Raw genomic sequence first — 10,000 nt, 5'->3', positions numbered from 1 at the left:
CCCACACATGTCCTATACAACGGTGCACCCAACATCACAATAGTACCTCCTGTCACAGCGCACAAACAATGACATGAGTCAAAGACACAGGTCTGACACAAGCATAGAATTGGAGCGCCGCCTCTAATAAGCCAAAGGTGCATCCTGACGTGACAAATCTGATCATGTCACAAGCATTCACTTACTATAATCACTATCAACGAACCTGCCGCCCCCGCCCCCCCCTACACCTTTCCTTACAACAACGTGTAACCTAACCTAACCTAACCTATGTTGTACCTTAACCTAACCTATGTTGTACCTTAACCTAACCTATGTTGTGCCTTAACCTAACCTATGTTGTGCCTTAACCTAACCTATGTTGTGCCTTAACCTAACCTATGTTGTGCCTTAACCTAACCTATGTTGTGCCTTAACCTAACCTATGTTGTGCCTTAACCTAACCTATGTTGTGCCTTAACCTAACCTATGTTGTGCCTTAACCTAACCTATGTTGTGCCTTAACCTAACCTATGTTGTGCCTTAACCTAACCCATGTTGTGCCTTAACCTAACCCATGTTGTGCCTTAACCTAACCCATGTTGTGCCTTAACCTAACCCATGTTGTGCCTTAACCTAACCCATGTTGTGCCTTAACCTAACCCATGTTGTGCCTTAACCTAACCCATGTTGTGCCTTAACCTAACCCATGTCGTGCCTTAACCTAACCCATGTCGTGCCTTAACCTAACCCATGTCGTGCCTTAACCTAACCCATGTCGTGCCTTAACCTAACCCATGTCGTGCCTTAACCTAACCCATGTCGTGCCTTAACCTAACCCATGTCGTGCCTTAACCTAACCCATGTCGTGCCTTAACCTAACCCATGTCGTGCCTTAACCTAACCCATGTCGTGCCTTAACCTAACCCATGTCGTGCCTTAACCTAACCCATGTCGTGCCTTAACCTAACCCATGTCGTGCCTTAACCTAACCCATGTCGTGCCTTAACCTAACCCATGTCGTGCCTTAACCTAACCCATGTCGTGCCTTAACCTAACCCATGTCGTGCCTTAACCTAACCCATGTCGTGCCTTAACCTAACCCATGTCGTGCCTTAACCTAACCCATGTCGTGCCTTAACCTAACCCATGTCGTGCCTTAACCTAACCCATGTCGTGCCTTAACCTAACCCATGTCGTGCCTTAACCTAACCCATGTCGTGCCTTAACCTAACCCACGTTGTGCCTTAACCTAACCCACGTTGTGCCTTAACCTAACCCACGTTGTGCCCTAACGTAACCCACGTTGTCCCCTAACGTAACCCACGTTGTCGCCTAACGTAACCCACGTTGTCGCCTAAACCTGCTCTGTAATTGTTATACGACTCGTTCAATTAGTGTAGTGTTGCCCACCCGCAACCCTCGCAATATAGTTCGCTACTCGCACTCCCCGCTCCCCTGTGTATCGCTTCATGTTAAACACCTTGCAAGTCTTGCTCACTTTCCACATGCTCCTGCTGTACACTGTAATGTGGATGGCAGCAGGACGTACATGCCGCCCCTCCCCACGTCCCCACCTTGCCCCCTGCCTTCGCAAGCTGGTTGGTGAGAACTTTGCATGTTCAATGCCCTCCGCATGCGACGTACTCAGGCTATGTTGTGGTGCGGCCTGTGTCAACTGTCCGCTAATGTCGTACGCGTAAACCACAATCTGTACTGCACATTCGTCCTTATGTACTGAATGATACATCGTGGCACATGTGTGACCGTACAACGACTGCGCCCAAAAACGGCGGACCATACAGTGCAAATATTGTGCACGCAGCTACGTGTCGTCTCCCTATGAGAGCTGGATTGCAGTGTGGTACGCCATAGAGACGTGTGGGAGGAACGGACGCCGTGGATGGCGATCAGCATGAGCTGTCTGTTGATGTATTCGGACCTAGTCGTCTCTCCTCACACACCGTGATGGCATGGTGCACCGCGTTCCATATCTGCGACATGCTACAGAGGCCGGTTGACAGTCGTTCGAGCAATGGACATCGCATACGTACGGGGGCCACCTTCCACGTATTGTCTAGGCGTGCACATTTTGTTGCGTGTATGTGGGCAGACGTAGTGTGGCGTGACACCTGACACAGGCATGCAATAATCGTGGAAGTTGCAAATGGCGATGGACGCCTGCGTTTTCTGGTGAAGTTACGCAAATGAACAAATGGTAACCTGTTGTGGTGCGGTTGTTCTCGCTAGGGGTGAATCGGTGATGGCGACGATAGGTTGAGGTACTAACCGGTTGTTCCAGCGATACCCACCATGCCGACGAAACTGAACGGCATCTGGGTGTGAAGCGATACGCGGCGGTGGCTGGGTGGGACCGTCCCCGGCCGGTGAGGGGGCGCCTCCCGGCGTGCTGGCCGCGCGGTGCGTGGGCGCACGCGCTACAGCCGGCTGGTGGGGGCGGCCAGTGGCAGGCGCGCCGGCCGACGGACGCGGCAGGCGTCGCAGCTGCGCGCCGGCGCACCCTGCGCGCGGCGCCGTGCGGCCAAAGTAGGTCCTCGCGGGCCCGGTGCGAAGCGCGGTGGACATCTTCAGTGTGCTGGTCCGATTGAGGACTGTGTGCGTTGAGGATGCGCCGCCGCCCGGCGCTCGGCGCCGCGACGCCGTCTGCTGCTCGGTCGCCCCAGCGGTTCTCGCTGGTGGTTTGTATCGCAGCTGTGCGGATGTGTTGGCGCGTGCGCTGTGCTGGGAGAGTTCGCTTCGGCACCCAAGTGGGGCTTTTGTCCTTCTGTGGCGCTGGCGTTGGAGCTGCCGGTCACCGTAGGTGGCGCGTGTTGTCTCCCGCCGGCAATGCCACGACAGCACGCTCCCGGGCCTCTGTCGGCAGCGGCAAGCTCAGTTGGGAGCACGGGTGGTCGCACCGAAAGCGTCTACTCGCCTAACTCCGGGCGATTGCGCCTCTCTCGAACCCGACCAAGTACTTGGGACGGCGCTGCGCGCCGCCGGGACCTGAGAGGGTTTCGAGGTGTATTGTGCAGGGGAGCTCAGCCTCCTCCTGTTTGCAGAATGATTGAGCGGACGCTTGCGTGTTCGCGCGGGCCCCCGGGACACACTCCCGGGCGGCCGGCTGCTCAGCTCTAGTTGACGCAGCTCCCTGGTTGATCCTGCCAGTAGTCATATGCTTGTCTCAAAGATTAAGCCATGCATGTCTCAGTACAAGCCGCATTAAGGTGAAACCGCGAATGGCTCATTAAATCAGTTATGGTTCCTTAGATCGTACCCACGTTACTTGGATAACTGTGGTAATTCTAGAGCTAATACATGCAAACAGAGTCCCGACCAGAGATGGAAGGGACGCTTTTATTAGATCAAAACCAATCGGTCGGCTCGTCCGGTCCGTTTGCCTTGGTGACTCTGAATAACTTTGGGCTGATCGCACGGTCCTCGTACCGGCGACGCATCTTTCAAATGTCTGCCTTATCAACTGTCGATGGTAGGTTCTGCGCCTACCATGGTTGTAACGGGTAACGGGGAATCAGGGTTCGATTCCGGAGAGGGAGCCTGAGAAACGGCTACCACATCCAAGGAAGGCAGCAGGCGCGCAAATTACCCACTCCCGGCACGGGGAGGTAGTGACGAAAAATAACGATACGGGACTCATCCGAGGCCCCGTAATCGGAATGAGTACACTTTAAATCCTTTAACGAGTATCTATTGGAGGGCAAGTCTGGTGCCAGCAGCCGCGGTAATTCCAGCTCCAATAGCGTATATTAAAGTTGTTGCGGTTAAAAAGCTCGTAGTTGGATTTGTGTCCCACGCTGTTGGTTCACCGCCCGTCGGTGTTTAACTGGCATGTATCGTGGGACGTCCTGCCGGTGGGGCGAGCCGAAGGCGTGCGACCGCCCCGTGCGTGCTCGTGCGTCCCGAGGCGGACCCCGTTGAAATCCTACCAGGGTGCTCTTTATTGAGTGTCTCGGTGGGCCGGCACGTTTACTTTGAACAAATTAGAGTGCTTAAAGCAGGCAAGCCCGCCTGAATACTGTGTGCATGGAATAATGGAATAGGACCTCGGTTCTATTTTGTTGGTTTTCGGAACCCGAGGTAATGATTAATAGGGACAGGCGGGGGCATTCGTATTGCGACGTTAGAGGTGAAATTCTTGGATCGTCGCAAGACGAACAGAAGCGAAAGCATTTGCCAAGTATGTTTTCATTAATCAAGAACGAAAGTTAGAGGTTCGAAGGCGATCAGATACCGCCCTAGTTCTAACCATAAACGATGCCAGCCAGCGATCCGCCGCAGTTCCTCCGATGACTCGGCGGGCAGCCTCCGGGAAACCAAAGCTTTTGGGTTCCGGGGGAAGTATGGTTGCAAAGCTGAAACTTAAAGGAATTGACGGAAGGGCACCACCAGGAGTGGAGCCTGCGGCTTAATTTGACTCAACACGGGAAACCTCACCAGGCCCGGACACCGGAAGGATTGACAGATTGATAGCTCTTTCTTGATTCGGTGGGTGGTGGTGCATGGCCGTTCTTAGTTGGTGGAGCGATTTGTCTGGTTAATTCCGATAACGAACGAGACTCTAGCCTGCTAACTAGTCGCGTGACATCCTTCGTGCTGTCAGCGATTACTTTTCTTCTTAGAGGGACAGGCGGCTTCTAGCCGCACGAGATTGAGCAATAACAGGTCTGTGATGCCCTTAGATGTTCTGGGCCGCACGCGCGCTACACTGAAGGAATCAGCGTGTCTTCCTAGGCCGAAAGGTCGGGGTAACCCGCTGAACCTCCTTCGTGCTAGGGATTGGGGCTTGCAATTGTTCCCCATGAACGAGGAATTCCCAGTAAGCGCGAGTCATAAGCTCGCGTTGATTACGTCCCTGCCCTTTGTACACACCGCCCGTCGCTACTACCGATTGAATGATTTAGTGAGGTCTTCGGACTGGTACGCGGCATTGACTCTGTCGTTGCCGATGCTACCGGAAAGATGACCAAACTTGATCATTTAGAGGAAGTAAAAGTCGTAACAAGGTTTCCGTAGGTGAACCTGCGGAAGGATCATTACCGACTAGACTGCATGTCTTTCGATGTGCGTGTCGTGTCGCGCAACACGCTACCTGTACGGCTCGCCGTAGCCGTGCGCCGCGTGCGGAACCACGCGTGCCTCTCAAAACTAGCGGCAATGTTGTGTGGTACGAGCGCTGAAGCGCTGGAGCGGCTGGCCTGCGGCACCTGGCGCCTGGCGCCGGTTTTGAATGACTTTCGCCCGAGTGCCTGTCCGCTCCGGTGTGGAGCCGTACGACGCCCGTCGGCCGTGAGGCCGTTGGACACAGAACGCTGGAACAGGGGCCGCCACACGCCTCACTCCCGCCTATGCGACTGTCTCGAAAGAGACGGCGGAAACTGAGAAAAGATCACCCAGGACGGTGGATCACTCGGCTCGTGGGTCGATGAAGAACGCAGCAAATTGCGCGTCGACATGTGAACTGCAGGACACATGAACATCGACGTTTCGAACGCACATTGCGGTCCATGGATTCCGTTCCCGGGCCACGTCTGGCTGAGGGTCGGCTACGTATACTGAAGCGCGCGGCGTTTGCCCCGCTTCGCAGACCTGGGAGTGTCGCGGCCGCCTGTGGGGCCGGCCGCGTCTCCTCAAACGTGCGATGCGCGCCCGTCGCCTGGCGGTTCGCATACCGGTACTTTCTCGGTAGCGTGCACAGCCGGCTGGCGGTGTGGCGTGCGACACCTCGTACAACGACCTCAGAGCAGGCGAGACTACCCGCTGAATTTAAGCATATTACTAAGCGGAGGAAAAGAAACTAACAAGGATTCCCCCAGTAGCGGCGAGCGAACAGGGAAGAGTCCAGCACCGAACCCCGCAGGCTGCCGCCTGTCGTGGCATGTGGTGTTTGGGAGGGTCCACTACCCCGACGCCTCGCGCCGAGCCCAAGTCCAACTTGAATGAGGCCACGGCCCGTAGAGGGTGCCAGGCCCGTAGCGGCCGGTGCGAGCGTCGGCGGGACCTCTCCTTCGAGTCGGGTTGCTTGAGAGTGCAGCTCCAAGTGGGTGGTAAACTCCATCTGAGACTAAATATGACCACGAGACCGATAGCGAACAAGTACCGTGAGGGAAAGTTGAAAAGAACTTTGAAGAGAGAGTTCAAAAGTACGTGAAACCGTTCTGGGGTAAACGTGAGAAGTCCGAAAGGTCGAACGGGTGAGATTCACGCCCATCCGGCCACTGGCCTCCACCCTCGGCAGATGGGGCCGGCCGCCCGCGCGGAGCAATCTGCGGCGGGGTCGTGTCCGGTTGCCTTTCCACTCGCCGCGGGGTGGGGCCGTTCCGGTGTGCGGTGGGCCGCACTTCTCCCCTAGTAGGACGTCGCGACCCGCTGGGTGCCGGCCTACGGCCCGGGTGCGCAGCCTGTCCTTCCGCGGGCCTCGGTTCGCGTCTGTTGGGCAGAGCCCCGGTGTCCTGGCTGGCTGCCCGGCGGTATATCTGGAGGAGTCGATTCGCCCCTTTGGGCGCTCGGGCTCCCGGCAAGCGCGCGCGGTTCTTCCCGGATGACGGACCTACCTGGCCCGGCCCCGGACCCGCGCCGCTGTTGGCTCGGGATGCTCTCGGGCGGAATAATCGCTCCCGTCAGCGGCGCTTCAGCTTTGGACAATTTCACGACCCGTCTTGAAACACGGACCAAGGAGTCTAACATGTGCGCGAGTCATTGGGCTGTACGAAACCTAAAGGCGTAATGAAAGTGAAGGTCTCGCCTTGCGCGGGCCGAGGGAGGATGGGGCTTCCCCGCCCTTCACGGGGCGGCGGCCTCCGCACTCCCGGGGCGTCTCGTCGTCATTGCGAGGTGAGGCGCACCTAGAGCGTACACGTTGGGACCCGAAAGATGGTGAACTATGCCTGGCCAGGACGAAGTCAGGGGAAACCCTGATGGAGGTCCGTAGCGATTCTGACGTGCAAATCGATCGTCGGAGCTGGGTATAGGGGCGAAAGACTAATCGAACCATCTAGTAGCTGGTTCCCTCCGAAGTTTCCCTCAGGATAGCTGGTGCTCGTACGAGTCTCATCCGGTAAAGCGAATGATTAGAGGCCTTGGGGCCGAAACGACCTCAACCTATTCTCAAACTTTAAATGGGTGAGATCTCCGGCTTGCTTGATATGCTGAAGCCGCGAGCAAACGACTCGGATCGGAGTGCCAAGTGGGCCACTTTTGGTAAGCAGAACTGGCGCTGTGGGATGAACCAAACGCCGAGTTAAGGCGCCCGAATCGACGCTCATGGGAAACCATGAAAGGCGTTGGTTGCTTAAGACAGCAGGACGGTGGCCATGGAAGTCGGAATCCGCTAAGGAGTGTGTAACAACTCACCTGCCGAAGCAACTAGCCCTGAAAATGGATGGCGCTGAAGCGTCGTGCCTATACTCGGCCGTCAGTCTGGCAGTCATGGCCGGTCCTTGCGGCCGGCCGCGAAGCCCTGACGAGTAGGAGGGTCGCGGCGGTGGGCGCAGAAGGGTCTGGGCGTGAGCCTGCCTGGAGCCGCCGTCGGTGCAGATCTTGGTGGTAGTAGCAAATACTCCAGCGAGGCCCTGGAGGGCTGACGCGGAGAAGGGTTTCGTGTGAACAGCCGTTGCACACGAGTCAGTCGATCCTAAGCCCTAGGAGAAATCCGATGTTGATGGGGGCCGTCATAGCATGATGCGCTTTGTGCTGGCCCCCGTTGGGCGAAAGGGAATCCGGTTCCTATTCCGGAACCCGGCAGCGGAACCGATACAAGTCGGGCCCCTCTTTTAGAGATGCTCGTCGGGGTAACCCAAAAGGACCCGGAGACGCCGTCGGGAGATCGGGGAAGAGTTTTCTTTTCTGCATGAGCGTTCGAGTTCCCTGGAATCCTCTAGCAGGGAGATAGGGTTTGGAACGCGAAGAGCACCGCAGTTGCGGCGGTGTCCCGATCTTCCCCTCGGACCTTGAAAATCCGGGAGAGGGCCACGTGGAGGTGTCGCGCCGGTTCGTACCCATATCCGCAGCAGGTCTCCAAGGTGAAGAGCCTCTAGTCGATAGAATAATGTAGGTAAGGGAAGTCGGCAAATTGGATCCGTAACTTCGGGATAAGGATTGGCTCTGAGGATCGGGGCGTGTCGGGCTTGGTCGGGAAGTGGGTCAGCGCTAACGTGCCGGGCCTGGGCGAGGTGAGTGCCGTAGGGGTGCCGGTAAGTGCGGGCGTTTAGCGCGGGCGTGGTCTGCTCTCGCCGTTGGTCGGCCTCGTGCTGGTCGGCGGTGCAGGATGCGCGCGCCTGCGCGGCGTTCGCGCCCCGGTGCTTCAACCTGCGTGCAGGATCCGAGCTCGGTCCCGTGCCTTGGCCTCCCACGGATCTTCCTTGCTGCGAGGCCGCGTCCGCCTTAGCGTGCTCCTCCGGGGGCGCGCGGGTGCGCGGATTCTCTTCGGCCGCCATTCAACGATCAACTCAGAACTGGCACGGACTGGGGGAATCCGACTGTCTAATTAAAACAAAGCATTGCGATGGCCCTAGCGGGTGTTGACGCAATGTGATTTCTGCCCAGTGCTCTGAATGTCAACGTGAAGAAATTCAAGCAAGCGCGGGTAAACGGCGGGAGTAACTATGACGATGTCATCCTGGGCATGCTCCCGGATGCCCTTGCGTCGGTCGGGTCCAGGGGGGAGAGGTCGATCACCAGGACACAGCGGCCGCGCCAATCATCCAAGCGGCCGCCTGCCGCCCCGCCGCTGCAGAAGCGCAAGCGGCGCCGCTGGGAATACGCGCGCACACAGGACGCCTTCCGTAGGTCGCGTGCACGTTGCGTGCGCGGCTTGCTGGACGGCACCCTGCTGCAGCCGCCACCCGACATCCCCGGTCTGCTGGACTTCTGGGCGGACCTCTTCACGAAGAAGCCGATCTCCACCGCCGGCTTCATCCGTGACCGCCTTCTCCCGCACTCGGAGCCTGTCGCTCCTGAGTGCCTATGGGGGCCGGTCACACGTGAGGAGGTCGCTGCTGCCTTGCCGCCCAGGGGATCGGCAGCCGGGCCGGACGGCCTGACTCCAGCGGAGCTGCGGCGCCTGCCGCATGAAGTCCTGGTGAAACTCTTGAACCTCTTCCTCCTGGCCCGCGCCCTCCCCGAGCGTCTGCTTCGCGCCCGGACGTCACTTCTCCCCAAAACGGCTGCACCAACATCCCCCGCTGACTTTCGCCCCATTACGGTCTGCTCGGTGTTGGCGCGGACCTTTCACAAGGTTCTCGCGTCACGCCTGATGCGTGCATGTGCTGTGGACGAACGTCAGCGGGCATTCATCCCCCGGGATGGGATGTTGGAAAACACCTTCATCTTGGACACTGCTCTCACCGACGCAGTCCGCTCCTGTCGCTCTGTTTTTGTGGCATCGATCGACGTCTCTAAAGCGTTCGATTCGGTGGACCATGCTGCCCTCCGCCCCGTGCTGAGGGCTCATGGCCTGCCGGATTGCTTTATTGAGTACGTCGAAAGGTGTTACGAGGGTAGCACGACAGTGATAGCGGGCGGCGCCGACGTGGGCGTGCCCCTGCAGCCGGCTAGGGGTGTGCGTCAGGGTGACCCCCTCTCCCCCCTCCTTTTCAATTTTGCGGTGGACTATGTTTTGAGTCAACTTCCCTCCCACATCGGAGCTCGGATCCTTGGTCGCAGAGTTAACGCTGCGGCCTTCGCAGATGACGTCCTGCTTTTTGCATCGACCGCGAGGGGATTGCAGTCCCTCATCGACGCAGCCGTCGCAGCCCTCGCCCATCTGGGGCTGCAGATCAACGCCCGGAAGTGTTTCACCCTCGCCTTAGTCGCGTCTGGGCGCGACAAGAAGGTGAAGGTCGACGCCGACGTTACCTTCAAAGCGGGCAACGCCACCGTGCCCGCCCTACGTGTGGGTGAAACCTTCCGGTACCTGGGACTGCAATTCTCCACCGCGGGTCGCTGCGTTTTCAACCCACGACGCCACCTGGTGGAGCAGCTGGACGTCATCTCCCGAGCTCCG

At 57.9% G+C, this 10,000-nt stretch overlaps 3 non-coding genes across 3 annotated transcripts in view; all 3 read left to right on the top strand.

Annotated features, from left to right (window-relative positions):
• Window positions 1-3,127: 3,127 nt before the first annotated feature.
• Window positions 3,128-5,036, top strand: LOC124772234. Its single transcript, XR_007013897.1, has one exon. It is a non-coding gene; the product is annotated as a small subunit ribosomal RNA (ribosomal RNA).
• A 351-nt stretch (window positions 5,037-5,387) lies between these two features.
• LOC124771932 lies at window positions 5,388-5,542 on the top strand. The gene has a single exon (XR_007013630.1). It is a non-coding gene; the product is annotated as a 5.8S ribosomal RNA (ribosomal RNA).
• Window positions 5,543-5,730: 188 nt separating this feature from the next.
• Window positions 5,731-10,000, top strand: part of LOC124771717 — a 7,012-nt gene continuing 2,742 nt past the window's right edge. Inside the window, exon 1 of the ribosomal RNA XR_007013464.1 lies at window positions 5,731-10,000. This exon is cut by the window's right edge and continues 2,742 nt beyond it. This is a non-coding gene — a ribosomal RNA (large subunit ribosomal RNA).

Source organism: Schistocerca piceifrons, unplaced genomic scaffold, assembly GCF_021461385.2.
Source record: "Schistocerca piceifrons isolate TAMUIC-IGC-003096 unplaced genomic scaffold, iqSchPice1.1 HiC_scaffold_936, whole genome shotgun sequence".
Taxonomy (NCBI): domain Eukaryota; kingdom Metazoa; phylum Arthropoda; class Insecta; order Orthoptera; family Acrididae; genus Schistocerca; species Schistocerca piceifrons.
Note: the sequence above shows the minus strand (reverse complement) of the source record. Positions and strands in the feature narration are given on the sequence as shown.